Below are 24,960 nucleotides of genomic sequence, written 5' to 3' on the forward strand. Positions count from 1 at the left end.
ATTGGAGGAAGCACTAGGGGGCTTTGTGGGGTGTTTCAAAGGGCACCCATCCCACTGATGAGACTCCCCTGTCATGTCCTCATCACCTCCACGGACCCACCTCTTAGTACCATCCCATCAGTGCTGAAGATTGCAAGGTAGGGATTTTGATTTTTGATTTTGAGGGGCTGCAGATGTGGACATCACTGTTGCTACTGAGATTTCTCTCACCGGGGGGGAGAGAGTGAATGAATCATTGTTTACTCTTACAAGATGGCTGCTGTTTCCAGGGAACGAAGAAGAGCAATATATGAAGATACATAGTATTGATACAACCTCTTCGGTCTCTGCAGGCATTCAGAGATGCTTGTGTGTTTACAGACACAGGAATACACACAGGTGTGTCTTTGTATGCTTACCCACCTGGGCACAGGTGTGCATGAAGGTGTTCCATGCATGCACATATATGAACATAAATATGTTATATGTAGGCATAGATAAAAGTGCAGAAATAAGCAGAGTGGTGAGCTCTACCTCGAAAAAGTGGAGTAAATCACGAGGCAGAGGCAGGGCTTAAGGAGGTGAAATGTCTAACTGCTGTACTTTTGCATTTTTTGGATTCTTCACTACTGTGAATTAAAAAAAAAAATCATCCTGAATGTTCTCCGGGTGTCCTTGTGTGACACATCATGGGGGGACCAGATGGTTTAATAGGTTAGTGAAGTTGGGATTTGGACGCGGTGCTGGGAGAATGTTTGTCCAAATCAGTTTAGTCGCGGTCTGCCCTGCGTGGAGGGAAGCCACTCTTGTAAACAAATATGATCTGTCTCTTCAACTTGGGGAGAAAGATGGATGGCCTGTCACTGAGATTGTGCCATCAGCCCAGCGGTGAGATGCGGGGAAGGCCTCCCAGACGTTTCCGGAAGCTGTGTGGTGGCTTGTGATTCAGGGAAATGCGTGTCTTGCAGGTCTTTCTGCTTTGTTGCCTTTTACTGTTGCTGCTTTTTTTTTTTGGCTTGGGGGGCCCCCCTCGAGAAATGAGCTATGTCTCATCCTTAGACCAGCCTCGTCCTGAAAGGGCCTTGACCTTTGAAACCATCTTCTTTCTCCCTGGACCTTCTTCCCCTGCGTCTCCCACTGTTATGTCTTCCCTGAAGCCAGCAAGCTGCCTGCTACAACCTCATTGTCACCCGGGGGGTCCGACAGCTTCCCTCTGAGATCTATTTATTGTTTTTAAAGATTTATTTTATTTATTGATGCACACAAGAGCTGGGGTACAGGCCGGAGGTGTCGGGGGATGACAGGACTCCCCAGACAGAGTGGGGAGCAGAGCAGGTGGATCTACTGAAATCCACTGCCGAGGAGAGCAGCGGGGAGGCAGGAGAGGTCTGCCGTGCCATGTGGGTAGCTCCCTCTCTGGTTGGGGATCGAACTCATGCTGCAGAGGCTGCGGATAACTTCACAGTGCTGGGACAGAACCCCTGCGCCATCAGGGAGGCCCCTCCAGCTGAGATTTACAGAATCATCTCCGCCTTCCAACATATAAGAGTAACAGTTATAACAACAGGTGGTTTTAGTGTTAGGCTGACTCTTTTATGGCTTGTTTTTTGTAAGTAACACGGTCCCGAAATACCCCGCAGAATCCCAAGCACCCGGAAAAGTGGTGCCTCCCTTACGGCGGTGGGAGGCTGTGGAGGCGCCACACACTCAGGCCGCGCCCAGCCTGCCCTGGTCCCGCCATGCACAGTGTCCCTCGGCTGGTCTCTGCACCCCACACCGCCGCATCATCAGGGAGCCACCCCCAGAGCCAGGCAGGAGCTCAGCGGAGATGGGCGACCCCATCCTCACCGAGGGTGCTGGAGACTCTCCAGGGACCTGCCCCGGGCCGCGTGTCCACGCGTGCAGGGTCCAAGCTCCGCGTGGGCCCTGCCTTGAGCCCACCCGTGGCGCGGTGTCTGCAGGGCACAGGCGTGTGGCCCTGGTCATGGCTGAGGGTCCTCGGTCCTCCTGCTGGGGTCTTGGTGTTACACCCCCAAACCGACACTTGCGGGACTCAGACGGAACCAAGACCCTTCCTTGGAAGAGTCCAGCTCCGCAGGGCCGGCGTCTCCTGGTCCTCATTGCCAGACCTCGGCCCGCGCTACTGGTGCGTCCTCAGCGCTTACAAACGGCCGTCGGTGCCCCTTCCCCTGTGCCCCGCGAAAGCACCCAGATGAGTCTTCTCCGCTCCACGCCCCAGCTCCTGCCCCTGCTAACGGGCTCACTGTGCTGGGGTCTCCATCCTCAACCTGCGCCTCGTGCACACCAGCACTTCTCTCTCCCCGCTTGCCCCCGGGAAGACCAAGACCTTCAGACGCCCCAGGAGGGCCTGTAGAGTTTGTCTTTGTCGTGTGGGCCCCCCAAGTCCTCCTGTGCACCCTGTGCTGTCACCCCTCAGAACAAATTGCTCCCAGTTCCCTGAGCACACCCTGCGCTCCGCTCCGCCTCCGAGCCTGCTTTCCGGCAAGCTGGGCACAGATGGCAGCTCCCCGCTCTCCATCTGCGAAGGTCCCTGGCACTTATTGTAGCGAACAGTTCCCCTTCGTTTTCTTGAGGAGTGTCTAGGGGTGTGCGGCTCTGCAGCTCTTGTCCTTTCGCTGGGGTTGTGTTCTGATTGCTGTAGACGCAGGGATAGAGGGTAGGTAAGTAGATGGTGGATAGTTGGATGGATGGGTAGGTGGGTAAGTGGATGGAAGAGAATGGAGAAATGGATGAATGAATAGGTGGAAGGATTAAGAGATGATTGATCAAGAGATGATAAAGAAAGGTGATGGCTGGATGCCTAGTTAGATAGATAGATTGATAGATAGATGCATACATGAATTGATGGATGGATTGATAGGTGACGGATGGATAGATGGATGGAAGGATGCATAGGTAGATAGATAGATAGGCCAGATCAATAGGTGGGTGGATGGATGGATGGGTAGATAATGGATGGATGGATGGATAGGAGGATAGATGGATAGATTGACAGGCTAGATGGGAAAATGGATGATGGATGCATGATAAATGATTACATGGGTGAATAGATAGATGCATGAATTGATGGATGGATTGATAGATGCTGGATGGACAGATGGATGGATGCATGGACAGATAGGCTAGATTAATAGGTGGGTGGATGGATGGATGGATGGGTAGATTATGGATGGATGGATGGATAGGAGGATGGATGGATAGATTGATAGATAGGCTAGATGGATGATGGATTCATGATAAATGAAAACATGGATGAATAGATAGATGCATGAATCGATGGATGGATTGATAGATGCTGGATGGATAGATGGATGGATGCATAGACAGATAGACTAGATTAATAGATGGATGGATGGATGGATAGAAGGATAGATGGATAGATTGATTGATAGACAGGCTAGATGGATAGATGGATGGATGCATGATCAATGATTACATGGACGAATAGATGGATGGATGGATGGATGGATGGATGAGTGGATGGACAGATACATGGATAGATGGATGGATGGATGGATGGATGGATGGATGGATGGATGGATGGATGGATGGATGGGATTTACAGATGATGGATGATTCGACAGACAGATAAAATGATAGCTATGATGCCTGGTGCTTAGCTCTTTTATTTTTCTCAAATATTACTTAGCAAATAATTTCCAGACTGATCAATACATGAAGGGCATGACAGTTTGCCAAATCGTAGCCTGTTAGAACCACATCACCCCCTTGGGTGAATTCAGTCCAAAAAGGGCCAGGAGGGGAGACTTATTTTATGACGGAAAATCTTCCAACGCACTGTGCAAATGTTTATCCCTTCCCTCGACGCGCAGAGGGTTTGGCAGTAGGTGGCGCGTGAATGCTCAGAGCCTTCATTGCACAGTGGAGGGATCCGTGCCTTGTTTTTCAGTCTCTGATAAGAGAAATTCCTGTGGTCACTGCTATTCATCATCAACACCATCCCTTCTTGGAAAAGCAAGCTCTTGCTCTCCCTTGCCTCGAATGTCCTTGCATTTGATCCCTCGATTCTGGGATGTGCTGGTTTCCAGCTCATGGACAAGGTGTGGAGTGCGGAGACGAGAATACCCGCTCTAGCGACATGCAGACATGCAGACATGCCCTCCAGTCCTGGATTATCTCTGTGCCCTGCTTCTGTTTGGCTCACCTCTGACCCGCCCCAGCTCCTACCTCCAGGGATGCAACCCTCCCCATTGCTGCTGGGACCTTGTCATCCAGCACCCGTCCCCCCCAACACACACAAGTGGCAGGAAGGTCCTGCACAGACGTGCCTTCTCAAACCTGAGTCTTTAGCTTGACCATCTAGCGGTGATTCTGGAATCTTCCGCTGCAGGCCACAGTATGAAGTCGTAGCTCTCAAAAACGCTCGGAGTCTGAAGGTAACTGCAGCCTCTTTTCCAACGCGGGTAGACCTGTGTGCCCCGCGTCTCATTTCCGCCGGCGAAGAACAAGTTTGCGACCGTTGGAGAAGCACACTCGGTAGACTCTTATTTACGGAACTGTGCAGCGATCACTGTCTTTCGGAAAGTTTGATTCCAACCGCAGAGTATGTTCATTGCCTTCACTGGCCAAGTTGTCACGCTAGTTGATCGGGCGGCTGTTTATCCCCCAGCCTATAGCGTTTTTATTATATTCCACAGACATCTAATTGCATCTCGCTAAGCCCGAAAAGTGCGATGAGAACAAATACAACGTAGCAAAAACAGAACGAGTCGAAGGCACCATATGCTTCCTGCGAGTGTGCGTTGGCATGGAGTGCAGCAGAGGGGGAGATGCTATCACACACTCCGTGTGCTGCCACTCCTCCGGGTCCCAGCGGTGCACGCTGGTCCCCACTTGCGATTCTCAAACACGAGGACAGACCTAAGAGTCGCTTTTTGGGTCTGTTCTTAGGAGAGGGCCCCGATGGGCGGTGGTTTCTAGAGGCCCACAGGGACACGCGTGTAAGTGTGTGTGTTGGGGTGATTATAAACACGTGCCTGAAGAAACCTGCCCAGGGATATCTGTCCCCCTCCCCTCAGACAAGGAGCTGTCATCTCTTTGCGTCTTCCCTTCTCTGCTCTGCGAGGCCCAGGAGCCACTTCAGCCCCCTGCGTGTCAGGTAGTGCATGTGATACTGTAGAGTTTTGACAGGTCACTAGAGGGGACGGGAGATGATGCTTTCCTGTTGCTCAAGAGGAGACAAAAATTTACTTTGAAAGGCTTCTGATGGGGGTCCCTCACTTCCCCCCAGCCCCGGAGCTGACTTGACAGGCGCCTCCTCTATGTAGACGGCGTGTAATGGGCGGGAGGCACACGGACAGAGGTCCGGCCTGTGGGGTGACCTCGGCACCCCCGTCCTCACCCCGCACCCCCCGGTGCACAGCCAGGGATCTGAGACGAGGCCGTCGGTGGCCTGGGTTTGAGTCTGGCGTTAACTACTATCATCTTGCATAACTGGGTCAATTTCTTTTCTAAAGAAAGGCTCCGTGCTGCTTATTTTCCCCGGGAGGCTTTCTAGGCTAAATATATTCCTCCCCAATAATTGCGAGTTTGCGTCGCGTCAATATTGCCTGAGTGCTGTGAGCAAACCCGGCCCCGGAGGAGCCGGTGGGGGCTGCAGAGACGGACGTTGGCTGCTCCATCCAGATGCTCCCGTATCCCCAGCGTTGGCAGCTCTGGTGTTCAACTGTCGCCTTCAGCTCACACCAGACATAGCTTAGCGCACAGGGTCTTCCGCGGAGACCCCTGGGATTCCCGGGGCACCTAAGCAGGTGCGAGGAGGTGACGGTGAATGCGCTTAGGAGAGGAGTGACTCTCAGAGGACTCACGTGCTTGTCATCGGGAACAAACTACGGAATGATGACTCTTGTTCCTGGGGCTAGGATGGTTGGATGTGGCGTGGTGGACCCTGGAGTTGAACAGTCTCATGAGTTTCTTGGTAGAGCTGCTCTTAATCGTCAAGGAAACAACCCAACCATGTCATCCCCAGCAGCCACCTTGGCGCAGTGGATGTGCTCTGTGGGGAGACATGAGGTGTCACGGGAGATCCAAAGTGGGTGGAGGAGGACCGGCTGCCTTCTTCCTGCAGGAGTCCGCCACTGACGGACCCATTTTCTCGTTCATTCACTCACTCACTCACTCACGCATGCATTCACGCACTCACTCATCCACACACGCCTCCATTCATTAATTCCCTCACCCATTCATTCCCTCACTCAGTGACTATTTTTTTTTAAATGTACAATTTTCCTTTAGTGAAGTTTCAGAACCAAAAGACTAATTTACATGAAAAGCTTGTAGAGAAAGTAGTTGAAAAGTCCATTCATAAAACTTTTATTCCACTTACATGAACTTAATACACGTGTTCTTAACAATTATGCTTGAATTGTTCATGAAAATTCCATAAGACATTAAACAAAGCTAGCCATCATCTTGAGTTATTTCCCTGTTAACTATTTTTACAGCACATGCATGTTAGGCAAGTATCAAAAAAAAAAAATCACAAAAGCAAAAAAAAAACTAAAAAAGTTAAATACATGGGGGTTTTGTTTGACTGCTATGCTTGATATACATGACATAATGGATACCAAGCAATTCTTTTTTACTGCATCTTGTACATTTGTTCTTAGATTGCCTAAAACATTTAAATACAAATAAAATGAGTGTAGCAAAAATAAAGGGGTCGTTGTTCTGAACCCTAAGGCCACATTAGTCAACACACACGTCATCCGTCCTCTTTGGCTGGGGTGGAAGAAGAAAAACAAGTAAAGAATCGCAGAGATTGCAGTAAGAGCTTTGAGGGAAAAATAAGAAACGCGGGAGCAGTAACTTGTGGGTGACGTGGCGGGTGGCCTGCAGGTGTCGAGACCAGGCGAGGGCCTGATGGGGATGAGTGATCTGAACCCAGGGAACCGGGGCACAGATTCTGGCCCGAACGCTGGTGTTGTGGCCACGTGACCGTGCTTGCGCGCTTGCTAACACTCAGTTCACTGAACAGCAGGAATTCACGCTGTACGGAAGCCAGATTCGTCTGTGACTGGTGGGATGAGGCGGGGGTGTGTTGGTACAAATCCCGTTTGCAGTTTCCAAAGCCGGTTGTGCACCGCCGCTCACCGTGTGTCCTCGGCCTCGGGAAGGGATTCGCCGACAGTGGCAAAGAGGGGTCTTCGGAGGAGTCTCTGCCAAAGGCTGTTCTGTATCGACCTCCAATTCTGCTCTGTTGGGCGGATGGTCGGGGAATTAAGTCGGAGTATCTGACACAGGGGGAAGGTAGCGACAAATGGGAAGGGGCGCGGGGTCGTGCGCCGATGGAAAATGCATCCAACGTCTCCGGGCGAAAGGAGAAGACATTTTGTGTTTCCAGAAGGGCAAACAACTTGGCAGGTGATCATATGCATCTTCAAGCGCATCAGCAAGAAAGATCATATAAAAATGCATCGCAGACACACGGCGCAGATTCCTTTTTATGCCTTGGGTAGCAAGACGTGCGCAGAACTCTCCCCGCACGCGCACCTGTGGAAGAAGCGGCAGGTGGTGCGCGGCTGTTTTTCTGCGTGAAAGTGGGCGCGGCAGGAAAAAGGTAAAACTAAAGCAGTCAAATTTGGAATTTTAATGAAAGAACATATGGGACCTAGAAAACAGCATTCAGGGCTTTGTTGTTTCAGGCTCCGTGCGCAGACGATGCTGGAGGCATCCTCCCTCCCTCTCGTGTCCATTTCAGGTCAACACACTGAAGAGTCGGCTCGAGGCTTGGGGGGCACCTCCCGCTCCCTTCTTCCCCGCACCCCGGCCCGTGACTGAGCAACGAGACGGTTGCGTGGGGCCAGGGCAGCTGGGGGTTCATCTCGGCGGCGCAATCCCGCGGGGGTGGAGAGAGAGAAGTGCTCTCTGCAGCTCCTGCGCTTTGCCTTCCGCATCGGCTGGTGGCTGAAGCCAGACAGGGAGGCTCCTTCCTCCGTCCCTCCACAGCTGGCGTCACACCGGCATCTCCACACGCAGCTTCCATCTCACGATGGGCCGTGGAGGGCACCGGGATGTGGTGAGGGCCGCCCGCGGTGGGGGATCAGCTCTTATCCACTGTGGGTGCCCCATGTGTAGCTCTTCCAAAACCAGCAGAACGGACCACCATGCACGGATCAGGGGTTTGCGTCCGTGGACATCTAAAGAAACAAAGAAAGAAGCAAAAAGCCAGATACGCAACCCACTCTTTATTCCCACATGCGAGAGCACGCGTGGCTTTTCGTCGACTGCGTGACGTAGGGCCCATTTATCGGGCCGTGGATTGGCCTGTTTTGGAGGCTTTGCCTTTACGTTTTCAGGAATCTGTGATTCAGAATGTCAGTTCTTGTGGCGATATTTACGCAGGGTAACCAGTGTCCGTTCCGCCTTTCTGCAGACACCCGGCTGCTGAGGCGCTGTCTGCATGTGCCGTGCAGACGCGCCGCCCAGTAGGTCTCCACATGTCCCTTCTTTGCACGTGGCTCTGTCAGAAAACTCATGGGAAAGACGCAGCCCCCAGCTCTGCAGGGGAACGTGACGGCGCCATGGAAGCAGGTGGTGTCCTTGTCCGACGTTTGGCTTCAAGTTGCATTTTCCAGGGAGCTCTGGACCCCATGCCATGCAGCTTCGCCCACTAAACGTGGGCTTGTGCAGAGATTTCGCAGGGAGAAGAGGTCAGGCTCGCAGGCGGATGGTGACGTCGGTGCTGAGGGGTGGATGCAGGACACGAGTCTCGCGATTTGCTTCTCTGGCTTCAGTGACCGCCCGATGCGGCGCGAGAGCCACGGGAGAGCCGGCCAGCTCCGAAGAGCGTCTCGGGGCTTCTCTGCCCCGTGTGCTCTCCCTGATTCGGTTCAGATTCAAGTCCCCTTGTGTTCGTTCTCTGTAGGAGCCCGAGGCCCACCCTGGGGCTCCCCTTTGGCGCGTGCCATAGGGTGCTCTTCAGAAGTGCAAATGGGGTTCCCGTTATCCAGCTCCAAACACTTGAGTCGTTTGTCAATCAAGTGCACGTCCACGTCCGTCGTGGGCCAGTGAGCTGAGACGCATCCCCTTCAAGATACTGACCGAGGCCTCCCTCTCGTGCTCTCTCTGTCCCCCGCTGCTGGGTGTGTCGGGGGCTCGCGACCCCCTCCCTCCATGCTCTCCGAAGGCTCTTACTCGTGTTCTGTTCGCTGTTTCTGTATCCACGTGCGTCTACACTGCCCCTGCCAGCCCAGCGCTGCCCGAGCCCGCGCCGTCCCGCATCCAGCCGGGCGTCCCGCCTCCTGGCCTTCGGGTTTCCTTGTGTCCCCATCATCCCCGACTTCGCTGCCTTCCCCGCACGATCACGCCGCTTTCCCCCCTTCTCTCGCTCTTGGGGTCTTCGTCTGTGTCTGCCATTGGCCTCGAAGGCACCAGCTCAGACGTGCGCATGTCCCGTGTGAGAGGGTGCAGACAGGTGTACCCCGCGGGGTGAGAAGCCCCGTCACACGGCCCGCTCGGCTCCCCGGCAGCAGGCGCTTGGCCCTCGGGCTCACCATCCACGCGGCCGCCATGTTGGTCAGTTGCGTCTGGACTGGGCAGAGCCAGCTGCGAGCTCGGCTTTCCCAATGGGGACGCCACCGTCTGGGGAGCCCCGGATTCTCTGCTTAGGGGGCACTCGGAGGAGGTCGCCGGCTTCTGTGAAGCCTGCACTTTCTGCACCCACAGCTGACGGTGGGCCCTGTAGACGCCTTGTCTCCTTGTCTCGGAGGAGTCACCCGTGGTGCAAGCGGCTCCAGCATGTCTGCTGCCGTGTTCCGCGTCCTGCCTGCGCCCTGCTGAGCTGGCCGCCACCGTGGGGCTTCCTACATGTTCAGAAGACGCCCCTGGGCGTCCAGGGCCAGGATCAGACCCGCCGCCACGGAACACTGGCTTCACACTTGCGCCGTGATCTTCCCTGCTTGGGAAACCCTTTATTTCTTCCTCTCCGCCACTTTCCACACACCCTTCTCGATCTCCCCTAACCGCATATTGTGTTTACTCAGAGCTCTGTCTCCTCACTCGGCTCCTTCCCGCGGCGCCCTATAGATACTACCTATCAGCTCCTCCTCGTCCCCCAGCCCCAGCCTCCATCCTGTGGACTTGGCTTCTTTGCCTGGCCGTGATATCTTCTTGGTGACGGACACCCTGCTGTCTTGCTTCTCCAAGGCATGAAATACTGTCCCCTGGCAATAAATCCCCCCTCGCGAGCGTCCCTATTCATTGGTTAGTGCTCGGTGACACTAATTTGGCAAGGACGGTGGGAGGCCGCTAAGCCAGAATTCCCCCCCTGGGAATAATGCTGGAACCCACCGTAAATCTCCAGCCTTGTCCTGATTATCCTACTTTTAAATCGATGGGCTTGGTGCTGGTGCTGTCCTTCTGTATGACTCATTAATTCCAGCGCCCGGGATTTGTGGAGCCCAAGTCTCCACAGAGCGTCGCGATCCGTGCCTCTGGGAAAGACGGGGAAGTCAGCTCCTGCTGCGATGCGGATGAAATACAGACATCGTTATCTGCTAACAAGGCGAGAGGCTGGTGCTGGGCTGGTGCTGTTCCTGGAAAACATTATGGAGCCCGGATTGCATCAGAAAGAAAGGAATATTCTTCTGATTTTAGTTTTTTGTAATGTATTGCTTTCTCACATTGGTATTCATTTGTGTGCAATAAATGAATAAATCCCTGTAAGTCTCCCAGCATCTCATCCCTTGTGAACCATCACCATGCTCTTCCCTCCCCTGGCTTGACCCTTCTCCCACCTCCTCCCCTGCTGGATGCCTCAGATCTATGGTCAGCCTGCAAGTTGTGACTTTTTCTCAACTTTTTGCTTGATTTCTCTGAAAGCCACATATAAAAGACCACGCGGCATTTATGTTTCTCCTTCTGACTTATTCCACTGAGCACCATCCCTTCCAGCTCCATCCATTTTGCTGCAAATGGCAGGCGCTGGTCTTTTTGATGGCTGCGTAGTATTCCCCTGTGTATGCATACCACGACTTTTTGAATCATTTCTCTATTTGGGGGCAGAACATGACTGACTCTTAAGTCATTGCCCCTCAGACATGAACACAGGATTTCTCTGTGACAGCAAATCACTGTGGATTGGACTCTCCTTCACCAGCTGACCTCACACATGTTCCCAAGCATCCTGGGCGAGCAGGAGTGGTGAATGGGGCCATGGAGACACCTGGGCAATATTACGGGTCTGTTCTTCTAATAAAAGGGTCCTAACCATTTGGTACCGACTGTCCCTCTTCCTCAGACCTGGGGTGGCTCACCTGTGTCTTCATCTTCAGGAGCTTGGAGCATTTCACCAAGGGAGAACTGTCCTGCCCAGTGTGGGTGAGGGAACAGATGTGGCCTTGTCAGGTGAGAAAGGTGTCCCTCTTTTCTTGGGATAAGCCCCCTCCCACCCCCCCCGATTGTGCTTCCATTCCACACTGCTGAAACTTCCCAGCTATGACCACGGCCTTTGATCAGTTACGATTTTATGTGTCAACATAAACGCCTACAGAAGAGACTGGATCATATAAAGAGCCCAGGATATCTCAGAGCTGCATGGGCAGGGGGCACTGCTTATGGGGCATTTGCCAATGGACATTTGTTTTGATTTGGTTTTTAATTGCATAGTGTTTTTCTCCTCTTAGCTTTGGAGAGGAACAGAACCCAGGCTTATGGGTCAGCCTGCGAGCGCCATCTTTGGAGTCTTAGGTTAAATGCGTGTTTCTCAAAAGTGGGGATTGCAACCAGTGTCCAACTTTTCATTTTTTGCAAATAGATAGATGGGAAATAAGAGTGGAAGGAATCCTAAAGTCAAAGGTAGATTCTTCCAGATTCCATGCAATGCCCGGGAGAGAGGTGGGTGGTCCATATAGGGTCAGGGAGATGATGAAGAGGTGAACCCAACCTGGATGGTGAAGGAACACCCAGTTCCATGGCCTCTGGCCCCCCTGGGCTCGCCCAGCCTCAACCTCAGAACAGAGACAGAAGGAAGAGGAAACCTTTCTGTTAAGGTTTATTGGTTTTTGAAGCAAAAGTGGTCAGCTTGGTCTTCTCCATGCTGAACCGTCTTAGACCCCAGCTTAATTTCTGCTCAGACTCAAGAAACACATGCCTTGTTCAACTTCTCCCCAAGAGCCACACGAGGAAGCCACCTCGGCCAGCCGTCGGCTGCCCGGGAAGCCGCTCGGCGCTGCTGGCAACCCAGTGTCCACCCGGGAAGACCACTCTGTGATACGCAAGTCAGTTAGAGCGAGTCCAAGTATCGCCCAGGTAGAACGAGCCCAAGATGTGTTCTCACCCTCAGCGGCTGCTTCAGTGTCTCATCGTGTGGCTCACGATCTTGTGTGTGGGGGGGGGTCCAGCTCTAACTGGGTTGTCCCTTCCCAGCCCCCAAGGCGTCTCACGATTTGCTTCTCATCCCTTCAGAAGCACTTGTTGGAGGTAAATCCGCCATCCAGGCGAGGCCCCGGGAGAGGTTTCCCTGTGGTTCTTGCAGACAAACTATGTTTTGTTGAGGAGCCCAAAATAGGGGTGCAATCAGGGCATGAGACGCCGTATAATTAACAGCCACGCGTGTGGGGTAGACAATTAGTGATTAAGGCAACACAGATGTTTTAAGGTGCTGATTGTGGGTTTCAGACAATAGTGAAGAATTGGGGAAGACGGGCTGACGCTTCGGTGCGAGTCGGGGTGTGTGTTCTGACTGTCAGCCCCGTCCTTTGTAAGCTGCGGTGTTTGCTTCCCGTGACCCGCTGTTTTGACGGCTCCTTCCCAGACGTGCCCGCCCTCACGCCGAGAGACGGCTCCGTCCGTCCACGCGGGTCGTCGGTTTCTCTTGCCCTGCCTGGCGTGGCGTCCATGGCAGCAGAGTCAGATCCCGCTTGCTGCCTGTCTGGGATCCATCCCAATCTACACGAGAATCCAACGCACCTTCGTCAGCGCCCTGGGATCCGGCGCGTACTTCTGAGCAACTCCCGAAATCTAATTTCTTTCCGTCGATGCCCTCCTATGGCTCCTTCTGTTTTCTTCGCTGCGCTGGATTGTTTTCTTCGCTCCTCGATTGATCTTTTCATTGATCCCGGCCCAGGTGTCTGGGCTTTGCGCTTCTTCCAAATCGGATGCGTTCATTAACGACGCATCCTTCACCGGGAGGCAACCATGTCCCTCCCATGAAGTCCTCGGCGTCCCCCTTAAATATTTTATTATTTCTAACCAGGTGACGCTGCTGACAAAGCATCTCGGCTTGTCCGCGTAGACAAAAATGTCGGACAGACGTGTCCCGTGCGCGGAAACTCTCTTGTATGTCGAAAAACATGCTCAGTCTTGATCCAACGTGATGTCCTTGGAGCCTTTTCATTTTTCAAGAATTTCTTGGTAGGTTTGTCCTCAAAACCACATAATCCCAGCTTCAGCAGATGCTCAAAGTAAACATCACTGGCATTCACCAGCTAGGTCGTTTTTACAAGGTGGCTAAATATTCCAGATTTGACGATAGGATTGAAACAAAATAAGTCTTTGTTCATATGTCGTTACTTTGGGTTTCCAGTAATTAATTTTCATAGAGTTCTTCACTGTTCGTTTGTGGGCGACGTGGAGAAACATACATTCGCGTTTCCGTCACACCTTGGAGGGTCCTGAACGCATTTCCTGCATCACCTGCCGACAGCAGATGGTGATTATTTAAAGTCTTAGAGCAAAAGGTTGTTCTCCCTGTGCCACGCTTCCGCTGTGTGTGTGCGATCGTGTGCAGATCCTCTACGTCTATAAATGCATGTCTCCGAACCACAGACATCAATTATGTATTTTATTCCACACGTTCCTGAAAGACTTTGCTTTTCAGTTTGGCTTTGATGTCCAAGATTGTGCGGAAACCCCAATATCCTGTGTCCTAGTGCTTTGGTAACCAGAAAGGGGGTGTCCCACCCAGTCCCTGCAATGGCCAGCTCCACCTCGGCCCATCAGGAGCCCAGAATCCTGGTCCAGAATCCTGATCCCCAAAAGATACTTGGGGCCTTGAGTGTCTCGAGAGTAAGACGAGAGTGAGGAACTCGAGATGCTGGTTCAAGGAAGGATCCATTGAGGAGCCACAGAGCAAGAGCGAGCTCCGGGGAGCCCCCCCTTACACAAGAGGCTCCCAAGGGGCCAGGACAGGGGGCTATGGGGCTTTGGGGCTGGGCTGAGAGCAAAGGAACAGAGCTGTGCTGGCTGGGAGGCCAGGAGGGTGGACGTGGCCGTGGCCACTGGGCCCTCCCAGCGGGGTCTACTTCTTGCTGGGGCTCTGAGGCCCCCCTAGCTGCAGCCTGGGGTCTCGTGGCTGCTGACCGCCTCCAGGTTGACCCGTTCTGGTGTCAAGGTCTCTGACTACTTCTGGAACAGACCAGCTCACTCAGTATAGAGAGAGAGGTTGGGGATTCAGAACCTGGGGGACGGCAGAAGATGCTGCTCTGCGCCAGTCAGCAGATCAAACAAGTTGCCGATGTCTGTCCTTGAGTTCTGTCCCTGTGTGTCTGGGCACCGGTTTCCAGCGAGAACATCTCTCGTGCTATTTCACAAGGAGGCAGGTTTTCCCGAGCCATGTTGAGTCGCTCGTATCGACGGCATGGGGTCTTTTGAGGCTGATGCTCGCTCTGGTGTGTGATTGTAGAATCTTGCACTGAGTTTGTAGGTCAGTTGCTTTGGCTTCTTGCAGGAGCATTCATTATACTCATTGGGTAGAAGCTTCTTTTGAAATTCGGGGGGGCTATTGATTCTGTCCATTTATGTCACATCATCCTTAGGCCACGTCACATAATTAATTCTCCGTACAGCAACACCTTTTCCCATGTTTACCTGATTTACTTTTTAAAACAAAGGCTGTTCCCTACACTCGTGGGGTGACTCAATGAATGGTCAATAATATCAATATATTATCAATAATAATATCAATAATAGAGGCAGAAAAAGGGGCCTCTCTGGTGGCGCAGGGGTTAAGCCTCAGCACTGTGAAGCTGTCGCCAGCCACTGCGGCCTGAGTTCCATCCCCGGCCAGGGAGCTGACCCACAGGGCGCAGCAGACCTCTCCTGTCTCCCCCTGCAACCCTCAGCAGTAGATTTCAGTGGATCTACCTTTTCTGCTCCCCACTCTGGCTCTGGTGAATCCTCTCACCCCCCACACCTCTGGCCTGCACCCCAATTCTTGCATGCATCAATCAATCAACAAAATATTTAGGAATAAAATCTGTTTGACTCGAAGGTGTACTGAGAAGCCTTTTGAAATAACACACAGGCCGCTAAACACCTGACTGTGGCAGACACTCATTCTCTGAGATGGTGGCTTAGTGTGGGGCGCCTGGGAATCCCGAGTGTCCCCTGATTTCCTCGCAGTTGGGTTAATAGAATCCGCCCGGTGGACCCGTCCCAGGAGACCCCAGTAGACCCTACGCTCTTTGGCCTCCTTAGCAGGTTTGTGGAGGCCAAACGCAGCCGGGGGGCTCCTGAGCTCTGGGTTTAGTTGTGAGATTCTCACCAGGGAATGCAACCTGTGGGCCCTCAGACACCTCGCCCCGCAGGCGGGCGTCCTGGAGAGACGGGATGTGTCCAGCCTGGAACGCGGCCAATGAGCAGATTTGGCCCCGGGAGCGAGGAAGCCTCTCCCTGCTGCAAACTGGCTCCGTGAACACATTTTCACACAATGTACCACTTTCTGATGAATTCCTTTTTATGCCTTGAAATGTTTTGGATTCCACCACTCCCTCCTTATTCCACTGCAAGTAATAATAATAATAATAATAATAATAATAATAATAATAATAAACCCAAAATCCATAACCTGGAGAGATTTTCATAAATGCCTGAGATTGCCTATAATTGCAAAAGAAACGAAGCCATTAGGCTGGCAATGACTTTGTTTGTGGATCTCAAAATTAAATGCTTTCAGAAATGGAATTCATGTAGCTGGAATCTGTAAACACCCAGAGAGATGGTAAGCGGCGAGCCCCGCCAGCAGCGAATGTTCCATGGATTTGCCGCGGGGTGAAGGGATCGGCCTGGATTCTCGAGCCGCGTCTGGGGCTGAACATTTGCATTCAAGAAAAGCCCTCTCTGCGGGCAGCATTTTCGAGGTGACACGGTGTTCGGGGTGACGCGGTGTTGCCGTAACATAGGCCTGAAGATGCAATTCGAGGTCATCCGTTCGCCATGATGGCGTCCATGTGCTTCGGTCAAGCTGGGTAGAGTTTCATGGTGTCACTCGTACCTGAGGAGGCTGTGACCTTCGGGGCCTGGCTGGTGGCTTCTGAAACATCTGATTTCCAGAGACAGGCACCAAAATGAGGAGCTGCCCCATGACACGATAGGAAATATTTGCACAGCAGACAACTAAGAAGGCAGCGATAGTCAAGATCTACAGAGACCTGGCGCAACTCAAGAAGACAAGCAAACAACCCAATCAAAAAATGGGCAGAAGAGCTAAAAAGACAATTCACAAAAGGAGACCTGCTCAACATGGCTTGTCCTCAGGGACATGCACGACATCTAGAACCACCACGACATCCCGCCTCACACCCGTGACAGTGGCCCCTGTTACAAATACTGGGAGCAGCAAATGCTGGCCACGATGTTCAGAAATGAAAATGAAGCATCAAATAAAAGTTTGGGGACCCTTGGAGAGGGGGAGCTTCGACAGACCCCAGTCTCAGACTCTAGGGAGAGGGCGCGGCCTTGGGCAAATCCGGGAGGCAGCAAAGTGCGGTGAGATATTTGGCCAGTGGTGAAATTTGTTGTTTTTTACAAAAGATTTATTTTATTGATGCATACAAGAGCTGGGGTACAGGCCAGAGGTGCGGGGGTGAGAGGACTCCCCAGAAACAGAGTGGGGAGCAGAGCAGGTGGATCTACTGAAACACACTGCAGAGGGGAGCAGCGGGAGACAGGAGAGGTCTGCTGTGCCCCGTGGGTAGCTCCCTGGCCAGCCGGGGATCGAACTCGTGCTGCAGAGAGCTTCATAGTGCTGAGTCTTAACCCCTTGCGCCACCAGGGGGGCCGAGCGGTGATATTAGCAGGAGGCCCATGTGCGATAGTTGAGGTATCTGAACCTCTGCAGCTCTTTCTTCCATCATGTGTCCCAGGATTGGTGCCAACAAACTCTAGTCGGGATTATTTGAAGGTGTCGTCCTCATCAGTACGTAGGTGCTTCATTCTTTGATGTTGTCATTCTGTGTTTTTTTTTTCTTCTGGCACTAGTGACCCCTGATTGTCAGGGCCAAGTACAGAAATATTCCCTCTGTAGCCGGTAAGCACCAATATGGGGCTCCCCAAGGGGACGGCAGCATTTTAAGGGAAACCCATCTGCCTGGGTTTGATTTAGAAGTAGCATCTGGGGACCCAGTGGGTGTCTGGTCTAAAGGGCTGCTCTTGGTGTGTTGGGGTGTCTTTGAGGCCTTTGGGGGGTCAATCTGCATGTGATGGTTAAGAGAGAGAGAGTTGGTTTCATTCGGAGAAGCGAATGGCTCAGAACGGCCAACTCAGGCTCCTTGTTCTGTTGAAAGACTCCAAAATTTTAGCAACTTGCACCAACAAAGGCAAATGTCTCTTCCTTTAAGAACTTTGGGTCAACGTAGCGTTGAGAATATAGATTTGGGTCACTTTGGGCTCAGCAGAGAGAGTCTCATATGCCAGTGGTGGCAAGAAATACGTTTTGTCAACCAATAAGGATTTAGTTTGCATCGACTATCATTGAAACGTTAAGTGTCGTTTAACTTCATTTCCACCCCCCCCAAAAATTGATGCAAATAATTGATGCCAAAAAATGATGCATTTTTGCATCATTTTTGCATCCTCTTGCCTTGAGCGTGATCTAGAATTAGTGACTCCAGAATCCTGGATTTGCAGGGCTGTGATTTTTGGGGTGCAGGATCCCTACAGAGGCAGAAAGCTCGACATCAATTTTCCTGGATTTCTTTCCTCTCGGAGAGTTGTAAACGCTGCCTTGAAAATTGCGAGGCAGCCCGTGAGAAATCCAGGGCTCGGTCCGACTCTGGTATCTGATTTCAAAATTAAAGAATGGCCGATGTGCGCCTGGGTCTAGGGAGAAGCCGGGGTGTCTGATGCTGGTTGTTCTCTGATGCCCAGTAACCACGGCGCTCCCTCCCGCTCCCTCGCTGCACTCGGGGCCGTAAATCTAGCTGGGTAATGGGAGACTTTGGGCAATAAATCACGCGGGTAATGGAGATTCTGCAGAAATGACAGAGGTCTTTCCAGAGGCGGCATTGAGTGGGCATAATCACTCTGCAGAGGGGGTGAGAGCTGTTTTCTTTCCGTTCCTACATCTTTGTTGTTTATATCATTACACCCTCTAGTTTCTAGCAGGGCAGAGGAAGGCATCGCCCCAGAGTCCTGACCAGATATGGGGAGACAAGAAGAAAAGTGGTGAAATTTTGTTTGTTAGAATGTGTTTGCATTTCAAAGATGGGGATGCTCTTGTAGTGATTAAACTCTATCTGTGTATCTGTGTACCTGTCTGTCCTGCATCTGTGTGTGTCTGTCTACTGATTCACCTGTCATCTGTGCGTATGTTATCCACCCGTGCAGTCTTATCTATGCGCCCATTCATGTATCTATCTATTCATTGATCTATCATCCATCCATCCTTATCTATCCATCCTTATCCATCCATCCATCCATCATCCATCCTTATCCATCCATCCATCCATCCATCCATCTATCCATCCATCCATCCATCCATCCATCCATCCATCCATCCATCATCCATCCATCCATCATCCATCCTTATCCATCCATCCATCCATCCATCAATCCATATCCATCCATCCATCATCTATCCTTCTCTATCCATCCATCCACCCACCCACCCAACCATCCATCCACCCTCCTACCCATCCATCCATCCACCCACCCACCCATCCATCCACCCTCCTACTCATCCATCCATCCATCCACCCATCCATCCATCCATCCATCCATCATACATCCTTATCCATCCATTCATCCATCCATCCATCCATCCTTATCCATCCTTATCCATCCTTATCCATCCTTATCCATCATCTATCCTTCTCTATCCATCCATCATCTATCCTCTATCCATCCATCATCCATCCTTATCCATCTATCCATCATCTATCCCTCTATCCATCCATCCATCCTTATCCATCCATCCATCCACCCACCCACCCAACCATCCATCCACCCTCCTACCCATCCATACATCCACCTCCCCATTTATCTATCCACCCACTCATCCATCCATCCTTATCCATCCTTAGCCATCCATCCATCCATCCTGTCTGTCTGTCTGCACATCTATTTATTCATGTACTATATCTTTAGGGTCCTGAACTGAGGCCATTGGATTTGCATCTTTGGCAGGAGAGACATAGGGATCGAAGCCTGGCATGATTTTTGTATAAATCTACACTATTTTTTTTAAGAGAGATGATACACCAGTACCCATGTCAGATACACAGGCGAGGCTTGACCTACTTGTCTGGTCACGGTGGAGGAGCCTCTTTCTCCAGATGGAGAGCCTTGCTCTTGACACAGACAGCAAAGGGAGGAGCATGGCAGGTTCCAATCCCGTCATTCCATCCCATACTCCAAAAATAATCCTACTGAATCTACTGTTGGCCTCAGTCATGGTTCAGGCTGTGAAAAAGGCTGTGCTCATTTTTGAGCACCAAGAGAACAGCCTTTGCCTCCCATTAGCCAGCAGGTGTGTTGTGACTACAGAGAAAAGCTTTCCATCAGGCAGTAGAGCTCAGACTCTTCTAGAATGCCCTGCAAGGTGAATGCACACACATACACACACACACACACCCCTGCAGAGATTTACTCACTTCTCCTACATTTCTGGGGTGTTTCAGGGCAAATAAAAGTCAATTTCATTTTCCACTTGACGTTTCTACCTAAGGAGGCATAAAAAACACCAAATATGGCTCAAGATTAAATTAGTTCCCGGTTTTTTAAATACGTTTTGATTTAATCTCACACGCTTGGAGTTTGTCTGGAATGTAATCTATTCTATCAGCTGAAATTCTAATAAAAACAGGGGAGATGCGTGTATATATCTAATGGGATTTGTCTCTTATTCCCGAGAAGAGCAACATTTCAATAACAAAACTCGCAACGTATATGCAGATGTAAGGCTGTGTCTGAGATTTTAATAAGGAGCCCAGGAATAACTCGGGGACCTATAAACTTTTAAAATTTATTTGATTGCACGCAAAGACAGCGCGGAATCAATTCTCCCTAATTCCAGCCCAACAAGAACGGGAAATGAGTCTCCGCGTCTTGCTCTCGGCCTGCCTTCCGGAGCGAGGCAGGGGCAGGCAGGGGAATAGGCCCCCACGACCCAATTATTTTCATTATTGCCATGAATCTTTGTGATGGACCCGGTCGAGAGTGAGAATTAGACCTGGCTGGACCGGAGCATAAATATCTGCCTTCAATTTCCTTCCAGTGACACCCCGAGATAATGAAGGCGCGGGAATCTTGTGTATGGATGTTCAAAAACAACCTAATTTGGAGAAAGGATGATAAATTATCTCGCAGCAGTTGGAAAAATCAAGTCAGAGAACGCAACGTTACATGTCTGTGCCCGCGAGGACCAGCTGCTGCCCCCGCGGCTGGCTCCCCCCAGGCGTGGCAGCCCCCGGCCAGCTCCGGGCTGCTGGGGGGTCACAAACCCGGGCTCTCCGTCCTGAGTTGTCCGCACGGCTGGCCCGGGCGAGGACTTGGCGGTGCGGTGGTCAAGCGAACAGGTCCAGATCTTGGGAGTTACTAAATCCCGAGTCCTCCGTCTGCAGAGGAGAAGCTTTGCTCCAGCGGGTGCTAGAGGGAGTCCTGTTAGAAAAGAAGGGGGTGACGAGGGAACCCCCTTCTGAGGGAATGGAGTGTAAATTGCAGAATGAAGGGGAGGGCATGTGTGGAGCGTGGACGCCAAGCAAGAGCTGCTTGGCAGCTGAGGTGGGGACGCTGGGTACCCAGAGTAGGCTACACCGGGATCTGCACCCCATCGGCCCCGCTGCTGCACTTAGAGTTTGCTCAGTGTGTGCAGCCATCCCAGATGGCCCCCGTGACTGTGTGGGGTGCAGTGGCATGTGCCCAGCGGGCGGGTCTTCGTGCTGGATCCGCTTTCAGGTCACGGGATGCTGGCGGCTCAGGGATGCTTGTCCCCCAGCCCCGTGGAGGGGCCTCCTCACAGGCCGCCAGGCCACACGTGTGAGCGCACGAGCCTTCTCACCACCCACCAGAGCACACGGCGGCTCTCGCCCACGCTCAGAACAGACGACGTCGGCTGGCTGCACAGGCAGAGTGGGTGCAGGTGGGGCCTCGGGGACCGGGGAACGGAGAGGGTATGTGGTGGGAACAGTGTCTTGGGGTGAGGAATCTACTCCTCTGCAGTTGGGTAGCGCTGATGATGGCATCTGTCGGTGTGTGCAGAATCACGGATGCACGCGTTTCGAAAGGACGCACTGTGTGCTTTGTGAATTCTGTGTCCTGAGCTGTCATATACACGCAGATGCATATAATCACACACATATTTATATATATAACATATTTATTTTTAATAATGATTTATTTATTGATGCAAGAACTGGGGTGGAAACCAGAGGTGGCGGGGGTGAGAGGATTCACCAGAGACAGAGTGGGGAGCAGAACAGGCGGATTAACTGAAATCCACTGTGGATGGGGGCAGCGGGCGAGTCAGGAGAGGTCTGCTGCGCCCTGTGGGTAGCTCCCTCGCTGGCCGGGGCTCGAACTTGTGCTGTGGTGGCTTGACAGAGCTGTGTTTAATCCCTGTGCCACCAGGGAGGCTTTATATATATATATAAAAATGTATATATTTATAAATATATAAATATATAAGGCTGTGTATATATATATTTATATATAAAGCTATTTATTTATAAGCTATTTATATATATTAAGCTATTTATATTTTAAATATTATATATTATATAAATATTATATATATTATATATAAATATGTTAAGCTATTTATATATATATATATATATATAAACAGGCAGTCTAAAACTAGAGAAATTAAGGCAGCCATGGGGCACAGAAAAATAAATTTTCAGATCTTTAGAATTAGGACAAGACAGACAAGAGCAAACCCTACTGGAGCTTCTGACGCAGCGCATTAGTGAGAAGGTTCACAGATGGTGTCACCACAGAAAGCAGTAATAAAGGCAGTGTGTTGAACCAGAATCCGTAGAGAAATAAATTCCAAATATACTTCACCTGTGAATAAGACCTTTGAAACACCAAAAGAAAATATGGCCAAGTATTTTCAGTCTTTGGATAAAAGGAAGAATCATTTTTTTTTATAAAAGACATCAGCAACCGAGATTATAGAGGAAATTAGTGGCAAATGTCACTACATAGACATTTAAAAATGCCTGCACAGTCACTGGAAGGAAGGTTATAAATGGCGTGATAGGGGGATGTTGCTGACTCACCATCTATAGGGTGGTTGTGGGGAACGCATGAGGTCGTACCTGGAAAGTTCTTGGGATGATGTTTGGCATCACATCACTCAATTTAATGCTGCATCTAAGTATTTGAGAAGATGCAAGATTGGCCGGATGGATGATGGAGGATGGGTGGATAGATGAGTAGTCGGTAGGTCGGCAGGATGGATGGGTGGATGGAGGATGGATGGATGGATGGATGGATAGATGATGAGTAGTAGGTAGGTCGGCAGGATGGATGGGTGGAAATTTGGATGGATAAGTAGATGATGGGTAGTAGTAGGTAGATGGGCAGGATAAGAGGATGGATGGATGAGGGATGGGTGGTGGATGTATGTATAGGAGGATAGATAGAAATACATAGATAAAATTGATAGAAATACCTAGGTGTTCGATAGCTATTTAGATACAAATATACATACATAGATCATAGATAGATGATACAGTCACAGACATGACGGGGGTAGAATAACTGATTGGTAGACAGATACTAAATGGGTGGATAGACACGGGAGAGAGAATGAGCAAGAGCTATGGTGGATGACGCAGGATGTTGAAATATTTATCAGATTATATTTAAAATTTCATCAGGGACGAACCATGCCCAGGCCGGCTCCTCCCCACACCCTGGCTGTTGTGGATGGCGCTGCCTTCTTCGGGAGACAGCTGGGGAGAGAATGGCTGGGTCGCGTGGCAGACCTGCTTGTTAATATTTGAGAACTCTCCGTGCTGTCGCCACAGGAGGCCCTGGTCTTGCTTCTGTAGTGAGTTCTACACAGAACCTTCCGTGAAGGCGTAGAATCCCCACCCCCACCCCCACCCAGACATGAGAAAGCCTCGATTTGTAACAGAAATGGTTTAGTACATCATCCACATGGTGAATTTCTCCAACAAAGGAAGCCCTTTCTGGCTTCTTAATGCAATTGAGTCATCAGTGTCCCCCGCCAGGTGGCTGTGAAGTGCGCGTTCTCCTGGTCAACCAGACAATGCGCACCTACAAGACGGATCTCTCGGAGATTAATTCAGTTTTGCTAAAGATAGCTAAACGCTGTCAGATTCTTGGACACCAGCAAATTATGATACAAGCTGATGACTCTCATCGGATACCAGCCAGCTCGGCAGCCTCATCCTATTTAGCATTTAAACTAAATGTGCCGTCAGGAGAACTCAACGCTTCCTACAAGACCCAACCCTGCCTGGAGGTAAATTAAGTGAAACTGCCCCTACCTGGGCGTGCCCAGGCTCCAGGCACCTCTTCCCGTGCTCCTCGCTTGAAAATTCAACAAATGCTATGAGTCGAGTCTCCCACCTCCCAGCATCTGCTTGTGAGAACACGTTGAGCCACGTGAAACGCACCGCGCGTCAGCCCATGTTGGATCTACGAAGAAAACAAGTTCAAGTCTTGCCCTCCAAGCACGGAGAAGCCCCGTTGAGTTCGGGACAAGTGAGGAATGTTCTTCAGACACGCCGGCCAGCGAGCTCTGTGCTCTCCAGTCTACCTGCCTCCCCATAGGGAGGCACAGAACGATCCAACAGATTGAGCCGTTTTCACAGCTGAGACGTCATCCCTGGGGTGTGTCTGTCTTTCTAGAAGACTCTTGAGCCGATTAAGTAAGAGTAAGTCAGCAACCCAAGGGATAAGGAATGTGTTGGGGCCTCTTGGTAGCTGGAAAATGGGAAAAAACAAAATGGCGCCCTCCCGAAGAGAACATAGCGGCGTTTGCCGTGGCCTAGGGAGCCTCCCTTGCCTTTGCTATGTGGAATGTCCTGTGTGGCCTCTGTTTCAGGGGCTAAAGGTAGGTGGTCCCATTCTCATTTTTATTTACAAACTCCAGTGACAGTAACATGCCAGTAATATCTGACAGGTGTTTCAAGCACGGAAAACACGCCTTAGCATGTTCGATGTTGACTCCATAGATCCTGATTGGACGTGGTAGTCTTTGTGGATTGGAAACAAGACAAATATTGTTGAAAAATGAACCATGATAGAAAAAAATAAATAAAAAAAAAAAAAAAAAAAGACGAGACAAAACGTCCGCAAACCACCCGTGAAGGGGAATCTGCAGGATTTAAATTCCCGACGCTTGTGTTGTTTGAAACTCTGTGTTTTTCGGTTCCGGTGCATGAAACGAATGTCAATATTCAGACCATTGGATGATCCCCCTTCCATGTTTATGGTCTAAGTGTGTTCCGTGTGCATCGTACCGTCTCCTCCCGGCCAGTGTAGACATGTCACAGGGTGATCTGGATGTGAATGGGTAGGGCTCGAAGCCGTGACCGCCTCATACACGTTTATTTTAAGAATCTGGGAAACCTTTTTCAACGATTTAATTTTCTTCTTTTGAAAATCACATTCGCTTGTTTTTTTGGTTCTTTTTTCTTCTTTTTTGGGGCAGTCGAGCCATGTTAACCCCGTCCCCAGCCGCATCCCCACAGGGTAGCTCATGTTTCCGGCAAGTAACATTTGCATCCGGACATCTCCCTC

At 51.0% G+C, this 24,960-nt stretch overlaps 1 protein-coding gene across 1 annotated transcript in view; it reads left to right on the forward strand.

Annotated features, from left to right (window-relative positions):
* NLGN4X (neuroligin 4 X-linked) overlaps positions 1–24,960 on the forward strand; it is a 137,462-nt gene that overhangs the window by 37,500 nt on the left and 75,002 nt on the right.

The sequence above is a fragment of the Talpa occidentalis genome, unplaced genomic scaffold, assembly GCF_014898055.3.
Source record: "Talpa occidentalis isolate TD23 unplaced genomic scaffold, MPIMG_talOcc4v2.1 talOcc4.15, whole genome shotgun sequence".
NCBI classification, from domain to species: domain Eukaryota; kingdom Metazoa; phylum Chordata; class Mammalia; order Eulipotyphla; family Talpidae; genus Talpa; species Talpa occidentalis.